The 21,309-nt window shown below is 41.6% G+C and overlaps 1 protein-coding gene across 2 annotated transcripts in view; it reads right to left on the bottom strand.

Annotated features, from left to right (window-relative positions):
- The window catches only part of Maf1 (repressor of RNA polymerase III transcription Maf1), a 33,786-nt gene extending 24,974 nt beyond the window's left edge, over positions 1-8,812 (bottom strand). Inside the window, exon 1 of one of the 2 annotated variants that reach the window (XM_043213677.2) lies at positions 8,700-8,812. The gene's annotated coding sequence lies outside the window, so the exon portion shown is untranslated. The remainder of the gene's footprint in view (positions 1-8,699) is intronic. The other variant, XM_043213678.2, reaches the window with a different exon arrangement.
- Between the last annotated feature and the right edge of the window lie 12,497 nt (positions 8,813-21,309).

Here is a 21,309-nt window from a genome sequence, read left to right as displayed (position 1 = left end):
ATAATAATTCAGACTTTAACAAACAATTGCAACCAGAGTGAATTCAGGTGAATTTGTTAAGTTCTCCTTCACGAAAGACTGGTGTGCGCTCTATTCCGCACATTGTTAATACACTCCAAATTCACTACAATTTATAAGTAACACATATACTGACACGTCACAAGCACAGATTTTCTATGTAGCACATACCTTAATAGTTGTTAAAAACCAAACTTGCACTAGAATAATCGTAAATTGCACTATTTATTCAAATATGCAACCAATAAGTAAAAGGGCGCCAAAATTGTAAATATCAACTGCTGAAACATATGTTGACTTTGACAGTTCACAGCTGATTATCAGCTTATAGATAAGCTTAGAAAACATCAATTAGCATCTAATCAAGGTGTATACTATCGATAGGTAAACTTAAATTAACTTTTATTTAAATTTGAAAATCATAATTAAATGCCGCTAGCCAGGCCAAATCGACCACTGTGCGTAGTGGCCGACCACGTAATACAACAAGCAAAGCTGATACCTTTGTTTTGAGAAAGTTTAAACAGAATTTTTTACATACTTCTTGATCAGTTGCTAATAAATTAAAAGAATATCAGTGAAAGAACGGTTTGTAGACGTCTCAAGGAAGCCGAATTTGGAACATATATTGCCAGAGTCATACCACAAGTAGCTCCAAGCAATAAGTTAAAGCGCCTTGAATTTGCCAAAAAATTTGTCGGTCAGCCTGAAGCATTCTGGAGTGATGGGTTCCATTTCTCGAAAAAAAAAGATTTATGCTCGATTGCCGAAACAACATCGCAAAAAAGTGGCACCCGTATGTGAAAGGACAAGTCATTCAGGCGGGTACGTAACGTTTTGGGGAAGCGCATCACTCATTGGCTTGGGAGATTTAGTTAATGTTGATGGAACCATGAATAAAGATAAGTATTTAGAGGTCCTCAATAACCATGCTTTTCCTTCTGGTGATAAATTGATGGGGAAGTCCTTTATACTCTAACACAGTGGTGCTGATCCCATTGCTCTCGCTGCTCATTTGTTTTTGCAAATGCTCATGCATACGAAGTTGTGTGAGACTGCTCACGCCCTAAGGTTCGTTGCTCACGCCATAAGCTTCGTTGGTACCAGCATAAGCAAAGGGCAATTACAATAACAATTTTTGGTATTTTTCCTATTCTCCTCAATCGTGCTAATCCGAATGAATTTTGTTTTTGGAGTGCAGAAAACTTTTCACTGCAAGAAATTTATTCTTGTTTCTGTTTCTGCCAAAATGGTCGACCTGAAGCGATAAATTTCTTCTTCGCAGAACATTTTTTTTAAGAAGCTCCGCATTATTTGTCATAGTATAATAATAAGCTGTTGTAAAATGAAGGGATTTTTTTAATTGCTATAATAAAATGCTTTTTTTATTATTTTGATTTTTTGAGCCCCTTGTGAATGTTTTTATAATTATAATTTTCAGTGTCCCAACATTGTGCAAAAAGGGGAAAAAAATTCTCCCACCAAAATATTGGTGATTTTTAACAGGACAACGCCCCGTGCCATAAAGCCAAAATAATTACACAATATTTGAATGATGTTGGAACAAATCCCACAGTCCAGATCTCAACATAATAGAAACCCTTTGGTCATATTTAAAAAATAAAAGAGGAGCGCAAACTTGACTAGAAATCGAGATACGATTTTAGAGATAAAATCTCTATGGAAGGATATTCCAGTTTGGTACAGTCAGTACCAAGACGTCTCCAAAAAGTTATAAATGCTAAGGGTGGATACATTTTCTATTAATTTGTTATTAATTTTTTTTAGTCGTCATTTAAGTTTTTATAATTTTAAGGGGTTATATACAGTTGTGATAGATGAAAAAATCGATTTTTTTTATTGCATATTCGTTAAGTATATACTGTTGAGAATACTCTCACAAAATTCAAAACGATCGGCCTATTAGAACCGAAGTTGTAGCTATTTATACATCAAACTTAAACAAATTTGAAACTTTAAACGCGATTATCTCAGAATCTTGTTTTTTCGAAATTACCTTTACGCTGGACACGATTACTAAAAAACTATTAATCCGATCAACAAATTTTGACCACTTATTTATTATGATAATAGCTAGTCCGTAAACGAAGGATTTTAAATTATTTTTTTTCCTGTTTTAGAGAATTAAAATTAAAAATCTTATACCTTGAAAAAGTATATTTTTTTTTTTTTAAAACCGTTGCCATTTTTTTTTTTATCAAAATTTTTACATATCCTTTGTTCACGGACTAGGCAATACAATATACTAACGAAATTTTGTAGAATTGATTTCGGATGAACCGTTATCGGGATATGATGTCCACCGCAAGACACCATCGAAAAAAACAGTCTTGGAATTTGACTATAACATTTTTAATTTTTACAATTTTGTTATGAAAAAATTTAAATAAGTACCCAGAAACCTGTAATATACAACGTCGGTAAAACATTTTTAGTAAATATTTTCTATGGTGTCAAAAAAAAGCGATAAAATTTAATTTTTTTGCGCGGTACAACTGTATGTAACCCCTAAAGACATTTAAATAAATTTTCAAAATACTTATGCCACTGGCAATTTGTAAAAAAGTAATTTTTCTTTAACCAACAATGCACTCATGTACCATTCTGTATTATTAAATTTAACTAATATGCATACTATAACTATGTATATACCAAACTTATTGAACAATTTTTCTTAAATATTTATGAAGTTACAAAGTTATTGTGAAATTTAGTTATTGTGTCAAAATAGTTTTGCCGACTTGTGTACTTAATAGATCAAGTTTGTCTCAATTTTTAATTGAAAAGTCTGAAATCCAGACTCTGGATGCCGAACTATTAACAAAGTGGAACTATGTAATGAATAGATAATAACTGAGCTGGCAGAAATATTTTTAAGGCCTTAAAGTGCAAAAAAAAGATTTAAAAGTTGATTATTACGGGAAACCTGTTTTAAGTAGGTGTATTTTCTTTATTTTTTTGTAAGCCCTGGAAAATCAAACCGTTATATTTGACTCAACTTGCCAAATGTAAAAAAAATAACTATATGGGAAGTACTTTAAAATTAAAGAATTAATATGTACTAAATACCCCGTTGTGAACGTAATTTTGTTACAGGTGCATTTCTCTTAGCAATATATTTTCTATTATACTTATAAACAAAGTATTCATTAAGGAGAAACAACAGAGTAAGTGGGGAAAACAAGCGGATTTTCTGGAATTTTTTTTGGCAAAATGAACAAGCCAATCGAAAATTTTTAAATTGGGTTTTATAATATTAGATGCGAAGTACAAAATAATTTTTTTTCTCGAATAAATCGAAAACACAATAGCGGCTGTGCAGCATTTCTTCGTAGGCCCATTTTTGTTAAAGGGGGTCCATGGCCGGACAGTTTTCAGTTCAGTTTCTATACATTAACAGCTATCGACTCACGTATGATTTTTGCGATATATTTTTTTTTTTGCAAAATGGTTAGTGATTGAAAAAAAGTTCAAATTTTCACAAATAAAACGTCACAAAATTGTTGATAAAAAAAAATAAGCATAAAAAAAATACGATATATAGTGTCGATAGATAAAGGTTAAATATTTTGAATATAGCTATATGTACAAAAATGTTACTGTCAGATCGATCGGTTAAGATTTGTTCGAGTTATGTGTCCGGCAGTTTCAAAAAAATGGTTTCGAGAAAAACGCGTTTAAAGTTTTAAGTACTGTAGGATATACCTGTAAGGCAAAGCCGCAGAATGGAAAATTTTGACTCTTAGACATTTTTGTTGGACTCTATTTTATGGTATGTTTTTTTTAAAGCCGGAAAGAATTTTTTAAGCAAAAAAAAAAATGTGTCGATTTTTTCAAAATTTTACTCATATGTCCCCCCGTCATTGACTCACTTGTCAGAACGAAATCTACCGAAATCAAAAAGCACACATCGGTATTATTTTGCTTTTCTCCTAAGTCAACTGAAAACTCATTTGTCCAACTTGATGGGTAGTAGGTCTTTAAAACGTCCATGAGTGTTTCTATGTTATTGCATAATAAGTCGAAGGTGCATAATTTTGTTTAAGGGGTTACGCCACCCTGACCGCGTGGAAACGGGACGGTTTTTCAGAAATTTTTTGTGACTAAACTAGTTGAGATAGGATTTTTCCACTTTTATTTCTATTTAATACAACAAATGAGATTTATAAATTCTAAAAAAAAATTTGTTTTCAATTCAAAATGGCGGAGATATGAACATCGGCGATCATGGGTTTTTCCGGAGTGCTCCTTGATGGTGGGCATGATTCACGTGTCAATTTTCATCAGAAAAAAGTCAACTAAATTTTTTTTTAAAAAGTAATAAATTTGGAACAGAGTGACGTAGACGTTTTAGAAAAAAAAAAAAATTACGCAAATGAGAGCACTTCAAAACTTGACTCAATGCTTTGGACAAAAAATTTCGTACTAAAAATTGCATAAAAAAATTTCTATCCATTGGATCGAAAAAATCCTACGTCACTCTGTGGAAAATCTATGTAAGAAGAAGTGTTTCAAATTTCAAGTCAATCGGTTGAACAGTTTTTGAGTTATCATGCCCACCGTCTTGAAAAAAGTGGTTTTGAGAAAAACGCAAAAGAAGAAAAAGAAGTGTCTTAGGTGCACTCCTGCCGTGCCGACTTCAAATAAACATAACTTCCATAATTATCAAGATATTGTCTTCGGGGACGTCTTAAAATACGCGTAAGAATATAGTCTTTTAAATTAAGTAAAAAAATCGATTTTTTGAAAATTTCAGGGTGGCGTGACCCCTTAAATATGTTGTTCGGTTTGATTATATTATGCTTATATGATTTGAAATTATACTATATGATGAACCTGCAATGTGTATAAGGAAAGAGATAAGGAAGGATTAGGAAGCAGCATAAGTGTTAGCAAAACAAGTGCAAATTCATAATCCTAATCCTTTCTTATCTCTTCATAACTAAAGCTTTGATTTGACAAAACATTGCGGGACTAGATTCCTCAATATGAAAAGCAAAATTTTTTGTTTCTATGATATGTCCCATCTATGTACTTTATAATCTTTGGTTTTAGAATTTAACAAGCTCTACATTACTGAAAGTTTATTTTATTCTTTGGTACGTCCCATACTGGAGTTCGTTTCATGTGTCTGAAGTCCCTAATATGGAGTACATTAAGACCGCATAGAATCTGTACAAAAGAATTTATTAATATTGGCTCCTAAAGGTTTTAACTGGGATGCAACTCTTTATCTTCGTTCGTATTGTAGCTGACTCTGCCTAAAAACTTATTAAAGGTGATGTAGATAGCCAGCATTTACTAACACGCTTAAATTTCAATATTAAAGGACTAATAGAAGGACTAGAAACTTTATTCATCTAGTCCTTATACATTGTAGTTCGACGAATGCACGACACAACCTTCTTCTTCTTATGCTCGAACTACAATGGTTAAAAAAATTTTTTTTTCAATATCTATTCACCTAATAACTCGGTTCTTGCGATTCAAGCCGCAGCGCCCTCTCGGTCGGTTGGGCCTCCAAGCTTTGTGATTAATGCAGAATTGCTATCTATGCACTAGCACTAGCTAGTGTAAGATCACGAAAAAAAAAAATACGAGACAAATTTACCACTTTAAAATTTTTAGGGTGACAACATAGAAGTACTTTATACCAGGAGTGCCCAAAACCCATTGCTTCTTTTTTGTTGGAATTGCTTTTTCATATGGGAAATGCAAAGTCACTGGAACCGAATCGGAACCAAAAGGAAAATGGAAATGTTTTTTGGAAAATGTTTTAATACCGCATACAGCATATAGACTACCCCTTTTCATACAACGAAAATGGACGCAAAAATTTCTTGCGACAGGCCCCAGCAGGCTCCAGAGAGAGATCTTACTCTCTTTCTAACGCTCATCTTTCGTTCATCTTAAAGGGCCCACCTACAGACGAGCATGTTGTGCTCGCACAAATTTTTTCCGTGGATGATGGTGTTCGTCGTCAAATTTTTGTTTGCCAAAATACTCGAATGAAATTTAAATCATTCTATTTTGTCTACGTTGGCAACAACATGCTCAACAACATGCTCGCCAATGGATGGCAACGTTGGCACGAACATCATTTGAGAAAACGTTTAATACCGATAACAAGTGCTTGAGCCCGAAATGAGTAAATAATTTATGAAATTAATAAAAATTATATTTATTTCTTTTTTTCAAAGCAAAAAATTATTTCCATCAGCACAACTACAGAGCTTGATTGCTTGAATGTTTATTTAAAAATGATTTTCGTGAACATGTTGGCTCTAGTTGATGGGCAAATGAAATTCAAGTAGGCGAGCATGTTCGCCAAAATGCTCGCCTCTGGATGGGTCCATTTATGCTCATATAATGATTGAATGTTTTCTGTTTTTCAGTCTCTTAAGGGGCAACCCCCCATTCTCGGTTTCAAAAAATCGATTTTTTTTTATTTAATTCGAACTTATAACTATTCAAGAATGTTCCTTTAAAATTTCAAAAACTCTGGAAGATGGCGAGAGCAGCCTCAAAACTTTAAAAGCGTTTTTCTCGAACTACGATATGAACTAGGATAAATCAAATCGGTGAAGATCTTCTTTACTTTTCAACTTAATTTTTGGCTGAAAAAAGGCAATTAAAAAATAAAAAATTTCAAAAGTCCATTTTGTTAATTTTTGTGCGAAATTAATAATCCCAGTTCATACCAGAGCCAAACTGTACTTTTTCTCATCCCGTTGAAATTTTTCCCCATAAAGGAGCACCATGAAGAAAGTTGGTCTGGGCTTCGATTGATCTTTATATTTATGCGTGTCACCGAAGGATCATTCAGATCGCCCAAAACAAGGCCCTAAGAACTTTAACTGGAGCTCATCCGTTCCACGACAATGCGACAATCCACGCCCAACTGAGAGTCCCATATGTGAGCGAAGAAGTTCAGCGATTCGCCAATAGGTACGTGGTAAGGCTGGACCGACATCCTAACCCTGAGGCCATCAATCTTCTGGACAACAGCTACACCACAAGGAGGCTGAAACGGGCCCACCCACTGGACCTCTGCCACTCGGGCGAACGGGACTGAGCTGCAGTTGTAAAACTAACAAGGCCCACTAAAGGGCCCGACAATAATTAACTTGAATTCTATCGCTAAGGTCTACTGTTAAAATTAGTTTCCTAGGATAAGCAAACATTGTACTACTCAATATTTCATTAAGTTAAGGTCCCATTATACAATTTAATTATTGTCCATAACTTCCGACAGATTTTAAATATAACTATTGATTGATTGATAAAAAAAAAAAAAAAAAATTTATGCGTGTCACATATTGGACGCTGTCAGGGGCTCATCCTTACCATGACAATTTGACTATTCATGCTCAACTGGGAATCCCTACAGCGCTGAAGTTAGAAGATTCGCCGCTAAATACAAGGACAGACTAACACGACATCCCAACACATGTGCCACCAATTTGCTGGACAGCAGCACCACTACTAAATAAACTTTTTAGATTTAAGCTTGTATTTATCAAACTCCTATTGTCAAGGTTCACTTAAATAATTTAACTATTGTCCCTAACTGTGGACAGATTGTAAATAAAACTTTCAAATGTTACATCAAAAAAAAAAAAAATTTTTTTGATTTTCTAACTTTTCAGGCTTGCTACCCAAAAAAAACCGGGTACTGGGTGAAATTACCAAAGAAATTATATTATTTTTATATTCTATTTTCTAATATTTCATTAAAAATTTTACATTTATTTAGGAATAAGATTAAGTGTCAGCAGAAAAATGTTTTGTATATACATATATATTTTTACGAATCATTAAAAACCAATATACTACGATAGGAAGAGGTTATGTATTTCAGTCGGAATCACTTAAAACGTCGATTTCTTTTAAGTTTCTTTTGGTGCAAGAGGCTTGTGCATGCATACTCTAACGATTAAATGATTTTGCACTGATTATGCACAGTGAATAGGATATATTTCAGGAAAGCGTAGTCAACTTTTGACGGCAAAAAACGCACTAAAACAAAATTAGAGTGGCCCTTGTGTGTGTGCTTACAGCAAAAGTCTGTTTAGGTGGGCGGCACTTTTTGTTTGAAGTATGCACATACGTATGTATGTAAGCATGCAAGAAAAGTGCCAGAGTTATGTTCACTTTTCAAAATCATTAATATAAATACATGCATACGTTCATATGTATATACGTTCATATGCAAGAAAAGTGCCAGAGTTATGTTCACTTTTCAAAATCATTAATATAAATACATGCATACGTTCATATGTATGTATGTAAGGCCATACAATCATAACACTGTTGACCATAGCAATGTTGTTTTGTAAATATGTATAACATACATATGTATGTAAATATGCACGTACAAGTAAATCAATGCTTTTTATTTGTACTTGTAACTTTCTGGTAAATATGTATATGCAGCTAGTTTATTGGTTGGTAAAGAATCTTCAACAAAATTGTTTTTCATTTTCCAAACATTTTTTAGATATACTTTTAGTCAAAATCTACTGACAGGCGTCATGGAAAGTTTTCACTACTAACATATACATATATATGTACATATTTTCGCACGTCAAAAAGAAATTCCTAATTAATATACTTGGGTAATTCTAAACTGAAATGTTTCCTAGATCGCAAATTCTTACTTTTAATTAATTACATTACAAACTTGTATCTTCTACGTAATTTTAAATAGACTAATAAAAAAAGTATTTTTAATACACCTTCCTGCATTGTAAAATATTAAAATTAATACATTTTATTTATTTTTTGAAACAGATGGAAAAGAACACTAAACAATAACAATATATAAATGGGGGTGATATAATTGCGAATCAAAAACTAAAAATATTTTTTCTCTGTAAGTCGTCCCTATAACTTACGTTGAATATGTGGTTTACAAAGTCATAGCAAGGATTATGCAGTACATAGATGGGACAGTTCATAGAAACAATAGTGTTCCAATGGCTGGTTCCCCAGAGCAAACAGGATAAGTTTAGGAAATTTTTCGCGTGACAACGAGTTATGGATAGCCGAGTGGTAAAATGATACACCAGGCAGTTATTTGTTCAGTGATAAATACGACCCCTATTGTCCTCTTGCTCATTCAGCAGAAGCCAAAATCGACAGGAATTGACATTTGGAAACAAAAATACTTTTACCCGTCGTGCGGGCAGTGACGCATGCATACAAAACATTTTTTACACATACATGAAAAGAGTTCTAAAAATAGAATCCGTTGCGTTCCCCCCTTCATCAAGAAGCTCGGAGACTAAAAGTTGACCCTTTTGGTCCCGATTTCTCATCCATAAGGTATAATCTTTGGTTCTAGCTCTCAGAAGATCGTAAAAATGCCGCGAAGCTCTTGCATCTGAAAAATAGGGTTAGAGTCGAAGTGCCCGCAATTGCCGGTGTAGATCTCGTCGGCTAAGGGGTGCGTTCCCTTAACGCTTTCCTCTCCCCGTAAGATCCCCGCTTCTTCATAAAAAAATTGGAAATTTATTAAATGAGTGCATGGCCTGTCGAAAGGACCACCATGAAAAAGGTTGGTCTGCGCCTCGATTGATCTTTGTATGCATGTGTGTCACATATTCACATACACGGGTGCATGTGTGCGTGCACAATTTATGATTTTTCTATTTTGTCACGCATTCTAGCAAAAAAAAACCCGGGTATTCGTTATTAGGTGAAATTATATTATTTGTTGTATTATATTTTTTAATACTTCAGAAAAAATTTTACATTTATTTATGAATAAACGAGCGCACAACTAACAACGTCAACGTTCGCCGATGATACCGCTATTCTTAGTCGCTCCAGATGCCCAACGCAGGCAACAACCCAACTGGCTAATCATCTCACAATAGTGGAAAGGTGGCTGTCCGACGGCGCATTAAAATAAACGAACAAAAGTGTAACATATAACGTTTACTCTTAATAGACAAACATGCCCTCCGCTTTTACTAAACGGTATGCAGATCCCTCAAGCTAACGACGTAACGTACCTTGGCGTTCACCTTGATAGACGACTTACCTGGCGTAAGCACATCGAATGCAAAAAGATGCATCTAAAACTGAAAGCCAGCAGCCTCCACTGGATCATAAACTCACGATCGCCACTGTGCCTGGACTACAAGTTACTACTGTACAATTCAGTCCTAAAGCCAATCTGGACGTATGGCTCCCAGCTGTGGGGGAACGTGAGCAGCAGCAACATAGACATCATACAGCGCGCACAATCAAAAATCCGGAGAACTATCACAGGGGCACCTTGGTATGTTCGCAACGAAAACATCCACCGGGATCTGGGCATCCTCGCAGTGAAAGACGAAATCCAGAAGCAAAAAGAGTCATACAAAGAAAAACTGTCTTCGCACCCAAATTTTCTCGCTCGGGGATTGACTCGGGTTTCTAGCGTATCCCGCCTTAGACGCAACGACCTCCCAACCCAGCAATCGATTTTTAGGGCCGTCTAACTCCGTATCAGTCAATATGACTGTTAGTTCAGTTAAAAATATAAGATTTGATACACCTCTTGTTAGTCTCGCAAAGAGAAGATTCAAGAAATAAAAGCAACGTTAAAAAAAAAAAAAAAAAAAAAAAAAATTTATGAATAAGGCGCGCGAGAAGGGGAGGCGCGAGAGCGGCGACAGGGCGTGAGCAGCACCGGCCAATCATTAGGTGGCCGCAGGAGATACCCCAAGGACCAATACGAGCGGGGAGGGGCAGGGTTCCACCATCGAGTGCAAAGACGGAATCAACGTGGAACGTAACGGTTCCCGGAGCACCAGTGGACGAATGGAAAGGCAGTGAGGGCGGTGAGGGGCAGAGCTCCATCATCGAGGGGGAAGACGGAGTCAACGTGGAACGTAACGGTTTCCGAGGCAACGGTGAGGACATGAGCCCACCGCGCAGCTGTGTTCAGAATGTGCGACAAGACTAGTAGCAGCAAAGGAGCAAGGAGCAACGGGGAGGCGAAGGAGGCCAGCGGCGCATCGCATAGCAACAGCAGGGGTCAGCGGCCGAAAGGAAAGGGCAACGGCCGCATGGCCGGCCACCTGCCAGCGGGAAAGTGGCGTGAAATTGGAAGCAGGAGTAACGGCCGCCGGCCAGCGGGAAAGTGGCGTGATATTGGAAGCAGGAGTAACGGCAGCCCGCCAAAGGGAAAGTGGCGTGATCTGTGGAGCAGAATCCAGGAGGATTAACGGGCGCTCCAGTCAGTATAAAAGGAGGCCCATTGGAGCGGCTCGGGACGAGTCTTTTTAGGAAGCTTGTTGCGTTGAGTTGGAGGACCGCCTGTGGAGAGTCCGCCATTCAAGTGTTAGAGCGTTTCTAAAAAGGATTCGGTTTTGTTTGAGTTGAAGGACCGCCTTTGGAGAGTCCAACAGCCAAACGCAAGGAGAACGAGCAAGACGAGAAAGGATCTGTACTGGGACAGTTCCTTGGAAAGACCTAGGCGACAGGAGACGAGTTGGACCGGTTCCTGGCCCCGGCAGGTAGCCTTGCAAGGAAGTGAGGGAAGGACAAGTCTGGCGCACGCCGCTCTCTGACTCCTGACTCACAACCAACAGGCGTGGACCTGCAACGGAAAGGACAGGCCAACTCAGGATCCCGAGCCCGGTTTGCTCCAAAAGACGCTAAAGACAGAACGAGAAAGGATCGGTGTCGGTCGGTTTCCTCGACAGCTATAGGGTATCAGAGTCGAGTTGGGCCATTCCCGGTCAAAACAGGTAGCCTTGCCAGGAAGTGAGGAAAGACTAAGTCTGGCGCACGCCACACGGATTCCTGACTCGCAACCAACAGGCGTGGTCCTGCAAGGCACGTATAAGCCGACTCGAGAACTCGCGCACATTTAGAAACGCGATCGGGGAAGTGCCGATCACCCACCGAGCAGCTCTTGATCCGGGCCCATTGACGCGTACGCGCGGTGGTCACCCGGCCAAAGGGAGACGTGACATACGGTCCTGGACAGGCGACTTCCGACCCCGTCGGGACTGACAAGACTTCGGCGACTCCCAATCCAGGCCCGCGGTGCGAAAAGCACGGCGGTTTTTCCTGGCGTAGAGGAGCCGGCTGTAGGCAGCAAACTTTGAACCGGGGCCGCTGGTGCGCATGCACGGCTTGTCTTCCTGGCGTTGCGGAGGCGACCATCAGTAGCCATCTCCCAAACCGGACTCGCCGGTGCGAAAAGCACGGCGTTTTTCTGGCGTAGCGGAGCCGACTGTAGGCAGCAAACTCCGAACCAGGTCCGCCGGTGCGCATGCACGGCGTGTCTCCCTGGTGTTGCAGAGGCGACAGTCAGTAGCTATCTCCCAAACCAGACTCGCTGGCGCGCAAAGCACGGCGTTCTCCTGGTGTAGCGGAGGCTACAGCCCGCCAACTCCCGAGCCCGGCGGTACAGCGCGTAGGCGCGGTATCCCCGGCAACTTAGTGGAAGCCTTTCAGTGCGCAGCCGAAGTCCTGACTAGACCAAGTCAAAGAGGTGGAAGGCTCGACGACAGAAAACCAAAGAGGAACCCCCGGCAACGAGAGCAACGACGGAAGCACCAGCAACGGAGCAGACCATCAGGACGGCCAAAGGAGGCAGCAAGGGTCACGAATATTCGGAGTGGGGCCCGTTCTCGGAAACCCGGTTAAACCATCATTGAAAACAGAAGGAGCAGCAAATAAAGAGACTGCATAAAATAAAAGCTATTTGTATTATTTCTGGGCTCGGGCAATCACGTTGAACTATAAATTCGGTGGAACTAACCCGCAGACTCTGTGAGCTAGCCGCGGCATATTGTGGCGAGCGGAAGCAAAGAAAACAGTTCGTTACAATGTTTTGTTTAAACATATATATTTTTAGGAATCATAAACGGGACAGCCCCGTATCTATTCCCGTCCTCAAGGAACAACTGATGTCGCTAAGATGCTCATTTCAATTATTTTGGTCTGTCTTAACGTAAGACCGAATCGCTGCGATTCACTCGTTGAGACGCGTTTGCAAGTGGCAAATACAGAGCCGTAAAAACTTGGTACTTGATATCATTATCCTCTCCATCAAACCTTTAAATGCTTTTTCTTTGAACTGGGTGCCATTATCTAAAACCACCGACTCTGGCACGCCAAAAGTTTGGACAACGGGGACAACTTCTTCACTGCTTTTAGAAAAATAAACTTGGTATGGTGGTCCAATACAATGGATATGCTCACATTACCAGACCGTGACCAGACCACATTACCAGACCATTACCAGGCCTAGAAAATCTCTCTTCACTTCTCTCTTCTCCTCTTAAGCGAACGGTCGTGTTTTTTTGGTACGCACTGTCTTTATCATAAATATTGGTAAACCGGTGTTTACTTACTTGTGAATCTATTGAGAATATTAATTTTTAACCTAAACCGTATCGCTTCGCGAGTGCTGTGGTATATTTGGAGGCGAATTAATAATTTGTCTAAATTCAATTCCAAGCATAGCTCAGCTCTGCTTCTTCCCCGTCTTATCTATATTTCTGCACTTTTCCTTTGCATTCTCAAAAGCTCCCGCTTCGGCTTCCTATTTCGCACAGTGGTTCAAGGTATAGTGCTTTTTTAACTTTTTATTTATTAATTTTGTTTGTTATTAATTAAAAATATGGAATTTAAACTGGTCTGTGCTAGGAAGTATTGTAACAAGACAATTTCCTCATCCCAACCTACAATCCATTGCTGGATATGTGAAAACGTCGTACACGCCAGGTGTGCCGGGTTCACTGCCTCAGTCTCGGACGCCATTTCCCGAATCCGGGTATTCATTATTGTTGTGAAAATTGTCGTGCTGTCCAAGGCGAAATTAGGTCGTTCATAGATAGAATGGATTTAATGGGCTGATCACTGGTTTTCGTAAAATCAATGACCAGCTCTGTGCGCTTGACACTCAGTTTAGTGGCCTTCAGCTGCTAAATGAGTCCCCTAAGCGTAAGAAATCCGCTGTTTCTGATCCGCCTCAGCCGCTCATATCTCTGGCCACCCCAAGGGCTAGAACTGAGAACCATTCGTCCGATATTGTGGCATGCACTAATCTTAACGTGACCTTAGAAAAATTTTACTTTAAATAAAGTTTTTTATTCATAAGTGCCATGGAAATATCCGTCCGCTTCAACAAATCCTCTTTGGTTTACAAGGTGCCTTACTAACCTAAAAAATACTTAAAATACCTTTTACTTAAATATAAAATAACCTGCAGCAGTATTGATTTTTCAAGATATCTACTAGGTTAGGTTAGGTTGAGGCGGCGATGCGGGGCCAGTGACTAACCCCCCATGCACTTGAGCCGCTGGGGCGCCTTGTGATACCGCACAGGCAAGGGTCCTACAAGAGGACCTTTCCCTTCCTATCTACTGATGTGCCCAAGAGTGATCTATCCTTCCTGCGGCGGGTCGTGGTTCCATCCAGATTTACGGATGAAAGCTACGAGTCTGCGTGGAGCGGTCTCCGCGAGGTCTGTTGGGTCCGTGAGTATTGCTGCGCCCAAGAATTTGAGTCGGCTGCGCCCCAGCGCAGGGCATTGACACAGGAGGTATGCGACTGTCTCTTCCTCTTCTACGTCCTCACAGCTCCTGCAGTAGTCATAATGTGGCACCGCTAGTCTAGCCGCGTGTGCTCCTATTAACCAATGTCCCGTAATGGCCTTGACCGCCAGACTACAGTCCTGCCTATTAAGGGCGATAAGCATCATTGACCTCTTCCTAGAGCGGATAAGCCATATCATGCGTGAGTTCCTGCAGTTTTGGAGATTTCTCCATTTTCTCAGTGATGCGCAGTCAAAGTGATCCCTGCATTTAAGACTACACGTAGCTAAGGGGATACCTACTGGTTCCTTCTCCGGTAGGAGAGGATTGGTAGTACCTTCTCTTGCCAGATCGTCAGCGGCGCAATTACCCTCGTGGTTCCTATGCCCGGGCGCCCATATGAGGGTGGATGTCATTTCGTCTAGTTAAGAGATCTGCGACAGTTATTTACTGTCCTGGAGTTGGATGAGAATCCGTCAAGGGCTTTGAGAGCCGCCTGACTATCTGGGATGGGATGATCGACAGGTACGCAGTAAGTCTGTAGACCCCGTTGGCGTGCAGTGGTATAGATCTAACTTGGTATGTCCATAGTCAGTCCATTTCCATATGCCCGTCTCGCGTAGCCTAATTGCCGATAACGTGGCTATCTTTACCCCCATTATCTCTACCGGCAATATGTCAAGAAGGAAGTCTAGGGCATCCGTCGGTGTAGTACGTAGGCTGCCTGTGATACAGACTTCCGCCATCCTTTGCGTTTTCCTAAGTTTCTCTCTAATTGTGGAGTTTGTGAGAGCTGGCCACCAGACCACCACCCCGTAGAAAAGGATGGGTCTTATGACCGCTGTGTAAAGCCATCTTACTATTTTTGGGGACATTCCCCATTTAAGGCCAATGGTTTTTCTGCAAGTATAGAGCGCGATTGTTGCCTTGTTAGCTCTATCCATAGTGTTTGACTTCCAGTCCAGTTTCATGTCTAGCGTAATCCCTAGGTACTTGGCGCTACCGCTAAGGGAGAGTGTTTCTCCTGATAGTTTTGGAAGCCTTAAGTTTGGTATTTTGTACTTCCTGGTGAAGAGGACGAGGTCGGTTTTGGACAGGTTTACACCTAGTCCATTTCTAACTGCCCATGTTGAGAGGACCCTAAGTTTGTCCGTCATGCGGTCACATAGAGTCTGGGGAAATTTTCCAGAGAAGGCAATTGCGACAACATCCGCGTAAGCGATAACTTTGCAACCACCACCTTCTAGGGATTGCAGTAGGCTATTAACCGTTACTTTCCACAGTACGGTTGAGAGTACGCCTCCTTGCGGAGTGACTCTTCTGACGTATCTATGAATAAATTCTCCTCCTAGTGACGCCTCAACAGTCCTGATTACCAGGATCAGCTCTATAAGGCGTATGGATTGATTCCTAGTCCCGTCAGCGCATTGATTATCGAGCATGGTAGGATGTTGTTGAACGCACATTCTATGTCTAGAAAAGCAATGAGTGCGTACTCCTTGTCACTAAGTGCCTTTTCGACAAAAGTAGTGATTTCATGGAGTGCCGTTTCCGTGGATCGGCCCTTCCTATACGTATGCTGTGATCCCGAGATATCATCTGGGTTGATAGTAAGATTAATATGGAGGCTGATTAGTCTCTCCATTGTCTTGAGAAGGAAGGATGACAGGCTTATTGGTCTGAAGTCCTTAGGGGTGCAGTGCGATGGTTTTCCCGCCTTGGGTATAAATACGATTTTCGTCCGCAACCACATTGCGTGTACGATGCCTATTCTGAAAATTGCTGAGAAAGCTTTCTTGACCCAAGACCTCAAATTGGGACCGGCTTTAATTAGTTGAGCCGGGACAATGCCATCTGGTCCTGGGGATTTGAAAGCCTTGAAGCTATTTATCGCCCAGCTGAGATTCCTGTCACTCAATAGGTATTCAAGTTAGTTAGGGAGGGAGGAGCTATCCCCCTGTCTCTGCATTTCCAGGGTTGTTTCTTCTAGGGAGCATCCCGGGAAATGTGCCTCTGTGAGAGCCGTTAGGGTTTCTTTGCTGGACGAAGTCCTAAGTTTCGCTTTATACGTCTCTAAGGCTGTCTCCGAATTTGTCTTGCTGGCAAAATAAAAGGCCTTGCGAGCCTTGGTCTTAAAGGGCGCAAGTGTTTGCGACCACCATGGTGGTTTCTTTGACTTGCTATTGCCTGATCTGCTTTTGGGACAAGCGTTGTTAAATGCCCTGGCGCACGCTGCCGTAAGCGTGTCCACCATGGCATCCAGGGTTTCCCTACTGTCAACGTCCCTTGTTGGAGGTTTCCCCAAGGAACTGTCTAGTTTTTTCCTGTATAACTCCCAGCTCGCTTTCCTCGGGTTGCGTACCGTTAGTCGATTAAAGTTCTCAAAATTGACCACTAATTCTATGTATCGATGGTCCGAGAAGGAGTGTTTCTCTAGGACTCCCCATCTAACAATCCTGTCTGCTAGGGACTCAGAGTAAGGAGTGACGTCAAGTACTTCCCTTCTGTTCTTGACTATGAAGGTGGGTTCTGTACCCCTGTTACCCACCAGAAGATTGGAGCCTAGGATAAAATCGAACATTGACTCACCCCTCTCGTTCGTGTCAGTGCTTCCCCACTGATGATGATGGGCGTTAGCATCGCAACCTATGATCAGGTCGATCTTGTGTTTCTTGCTGTCTTCCACCAGCTGTTTGAGTAGCGGGTGCGGGAGGAGGGTTTCCTGGTGGTGGCCCATATACGCCGAACATACCCTTAGAGGGCCATTTGGGCTCTCTATGACTGCGGCTATGTGGTCTTCATTTCTGAAATTGGGTAGCAAAAAGAGGTTAAGGTTCTTTTTTCCGAAGATGCAGTCTCGCCTTTCACCTGTTGTATCGGCTTTGCAGAGCCTATACTCCGACGCCCCCAACCCAAGAATCCTATCTCCAAGGATCCAGGGTTCCTGAATGAGGGCCACATCAGCTCTCGGCGAGGTGGAGTAGGAGGGCAGCTGACGCCGCTTTACTGTGATGGAGGTTTATTTGCAAGATTGTCAGGAACATCCTTACAATTCTCCACCTCAGTAACTTCTGCCTCCATCTCGAAGCTCAGCAGAGTGTCCTCCTCCATTCCGACTCCACTAAGTGCCCTTGTCAAGTCGCTTTCCTCCAAGGTGTACCCTTCCAGGATGTCCTTCTCCTCATCCGACATTCCTTCCGGGTGCCCCTCTTCGGTCGGCTCCTCCAAGTCTGGCTCTTGCGTGTCTGCCTCCAGCCCGATACCTCCTGGCTTGGCCTTCGCATCGGATTTGTAGATACGGACCGAAACGTGTTCGAATTCGTACTTCAGCCGGTGCTCCGTCCTCTCCAGGGCTTTTACGGTATCCTCGTTGAGTGTGAGGACGACCTGCCTCCGCAGTCCCACCGCCTCTTCGACCGTGGCGACGCTCCAGTCCGCCGTGGGATTACACATCCTGAGCATGGTTAGGATGGTCTTAGGGTCGGATGGCTTTTCAGTGAGCTACACTCGCGCCCTTGGTTTGCTAGGGATCTCGTCCCACTCAACCGCCACTAGCTTAGCTCCAGGGTAGGGCTCTCCAAGCGGTGCAACCATACGTTTGTAGGTCTCTACCGATCGCGCGTCTTGGCAGGCAATTACCTTGATGCTACCTTGATACCATCCTGCGTCTTCGCATTCTGGTGGGGGTCCTCCGCATCTCAGCATCTCCTCCACGAAGCGCCCATGCAACTCGTTTACCATTCGTTGCCAAAGGTCCTTGGGGATGAGCCCATCCTTGGAGCCCTTGTCCAGGACTCCAATTAGGGTTCGTCCCTTCGTCACTTCGGCGAACGAGCGGTTGGACGGCTGCGGCTGGGCCTTCCTCTTCTTAGCCTGGGGGGCTTCTCCCTCCGTGGACCTCTGCCTTTTCGCACCTTGCGTGATCTCCTTGGCAGGGTCTGACCCAGTACGTTTATTCGGATCCAGCCTCACTCCCGCCTTTTCCGGATTAAAGTCGGGCAGGATCTCCCTTGCCCACTTAATGATCTCGGCCTGGTCCGGGTTGGCTTCGGCCGATGGGTCCGCCCTCATCAGAATGAAGGCTGCTCTTCTCCTATCTTTGTAAGAGCCTTTACGCTGCGTCAAGTGAGACGCTCCCGGACCAGGGTTAGCCTTAGGGGCCCCACCGGTTGGTTTAGAGGTTGACCCTGGGGTCTTCCTCTCCACGGCATTTGGTGGTCCCATGGCTAGCCCCGCTTTGTAAGAAGATGGCTTGGCAACCTCCTCCGCACCGGCGCATCCCGCCTCCAGATGTTGCCCCTCTGTGGGGGGCTTCTCCATCTCAGCAACTCCTTGGCTTTAGAGGACCTTGGAGTTTGACGACTCATTGACCCCATTTCCGGACTTTTTTAAGGAGTTCCGTTCTCCACTTAGGTTTTTGTTTGGATTGGTATTGTTTATATTTTGGTCCCACGAGTAGGCGGGAAGTGGTTCGTCCATTATGACATAGCCCGCTTGTCACAATAAGCCTGGTTAAAACTGGGGGGTCGGCCGGTCCCCCAGAGTTCGCATACTAGCCCCTCTCGGACACGCAACCTTCGGCACATGCTGTTCCACCTTGGAATGGGGTGATTTAAGGAAGGGAGTGTTCTTCTCCCCGGCCGACTACCATTGGCCAGCATCCTCGGCAGAGACATGACCTTATCGGGACCTGTTGTAGGATGGTGTACACAGTTACGGCACGCAATTGCTTGCGTGTAGGTCCCCCTGTTGTAGCCGTTGGCTGACGGCCCAAGATATCTACTAGCTCGGTCAAAATTTACCGTACATAACGCTAAATGTTACAGGAATTATATTCACCCCTGCTTACGTTGGAAAATTCCTTTGCGACCTCTGATCAGGCCATTGCCGATCAATTCGCAGAATTTTTTCAAACAACTTATTGTCCGCCTAAATTGACAGATCAGCCTTATGCATATAACATTCAAGCAGAAAATCTTATTTTTTGTCCGTTTTTCTCTGAGAACAACTTATTATCTGATCTTCTAAGGGTCAAACCCATTTATTCGCCAGGCCTCGATGTAGTACCAGGCTGTGTGTTAAAGTATTGTGCCAGGGCTCTGTGCAAACCTCTTCTAAGACTTTCCAACTTATCTTTGGAAACCTCGATTTTTCCCCTTAAGTGGAAGGAATCCTTCATAATTTTCCTACATAAAAAAGGAAAAAAGTCCGATGCTGCCAACTACAGAGGCATTTCTAAGTTGTCGGCAATAAAATGTCGGTACAAGTTCTTTGAAAAATTAATTACACCTCATTTGCAACACCTTTGCTCTTCGATTATTTCTCCCTGCCAGCATGGCTTTATTAAGCGTCGCTCCACCACCACAAATTTACTGGAGATGACATCCTTTGTCATAGATGGCTTTTGTAAGGGATATCAAACCGATGTAATTAACACAGACTTCAGCAAAGCATTTGATTCAGTTAATCACTTACTCTTGTTGAGTAAACTGAATATGCATGGATTTTCTATAGACATCTTAACGTGAATCTCCAGCTACTTAGATGGAAGAACACACAGAATCTTATTTAAAAACGGACATTCCCATATCACTATGGGGAATTTGACCAGTTTTTGTGATAAAAACCCATTTTCTGAAAGTCTAAAAATATAAATATGTTTCAGTGTAACGCATTCCAAATTCACCAATCTTCAGTGGTGCATAACATAAATTTTGATAGACGGCGCCACAACAAAGGAATCAGCTGACAAACACAGCTGTTGCAATTGTAAAGCACAGGCGACTAAAATATTAAGTTTTGTTAACACAGTTTGAGAGGTTAGAATTAAAAATCTAAACAATATAACAACTTTTTTTGAAATGAATACCAATCTGTGTGGTTTGTATTATATGTTTGTGATTTGTCATTTGTAGAATAAAATCGTGTTGTCCCCGTAATCGAGCAAAAATGTAAGTAGCCTTGTCACTCCATATTTTGGATGAAGTCTCATGTTCCATAAGGGATTTAAAGTGAGTCTAGAAGAGTCCATCGACGAAACCTATTGTATGTTGTAGAGTATTAAATTCATGTTCGAATGAATGTAATTTTAAATACCACTTTTTCCGATTATGCGAGAATTTTTATTTTTAGGACATAACCATAATTTGGCAAACACAGAGTTGTTTAAAGTGATTCGAAACAAAGAGAAAAGTCGCAAAGGAGTATGTTGTCTTTCATTTTATTAAAGATTCCATCTCAGGAGTGAATTTTGAAGAGTACAGCGATATCGTAGACCAAGCGAGTAAAAAATTTTGCTACCGCTTGACGCAAATGTGGAAAAGGTGCTCATTTATCTTAAGTCAGTAGCGCCGGAATCTCGCAGCTTGGCTGAATTCTAAAACTCTTACAAATTTTCCGAAAACCAAGAAGCCAGTAGGACAACACTGCCTTTTCATGCGAAGGGCAATATATCCCGCAGAAAGCACGCTGCAGTGCCTCCAGACTTGTAGTCCAGACGTATTTCTGCAAGCTACAGATACTTCTATCCGATCATTTCGCCAGTGAAGTTAGATAGAAGAATATAGCGACAGAAAAAAATGTGTCTTCCATTAGAGGTTTTGGACCTATCAAAGGGGTCATCAAATCCCGATGACACCACGGCGGGTGAGGATGAAAGCTCTTTTGATATTGTGCATTTTGTTAATTGCTTTGCTATTATATTGAAGTTGTCGAAAATTTGAAT

This window comes from Drosophila bipectinata, chromosome 2L (genome assembly GCF_030179905.1).
Source record: "Drosophila bipectinata strain 14024-0381.07 chromosome 2L, DbipHiC1v2, whole genome shotgun sequence".
In the NCBI taxonomy this organism is placed as follows: Eukaryota; Metazoa; Arthropoda; class Insecta; order Diptera; family Drosophilidae; genus Drosophila; species Drosophila bipectinata.
The sequence above is the reverse complement of the archived record's forward strand: the minus strand, read 5'-3'. Positions and strand labels throughout refer to the sequence as shown.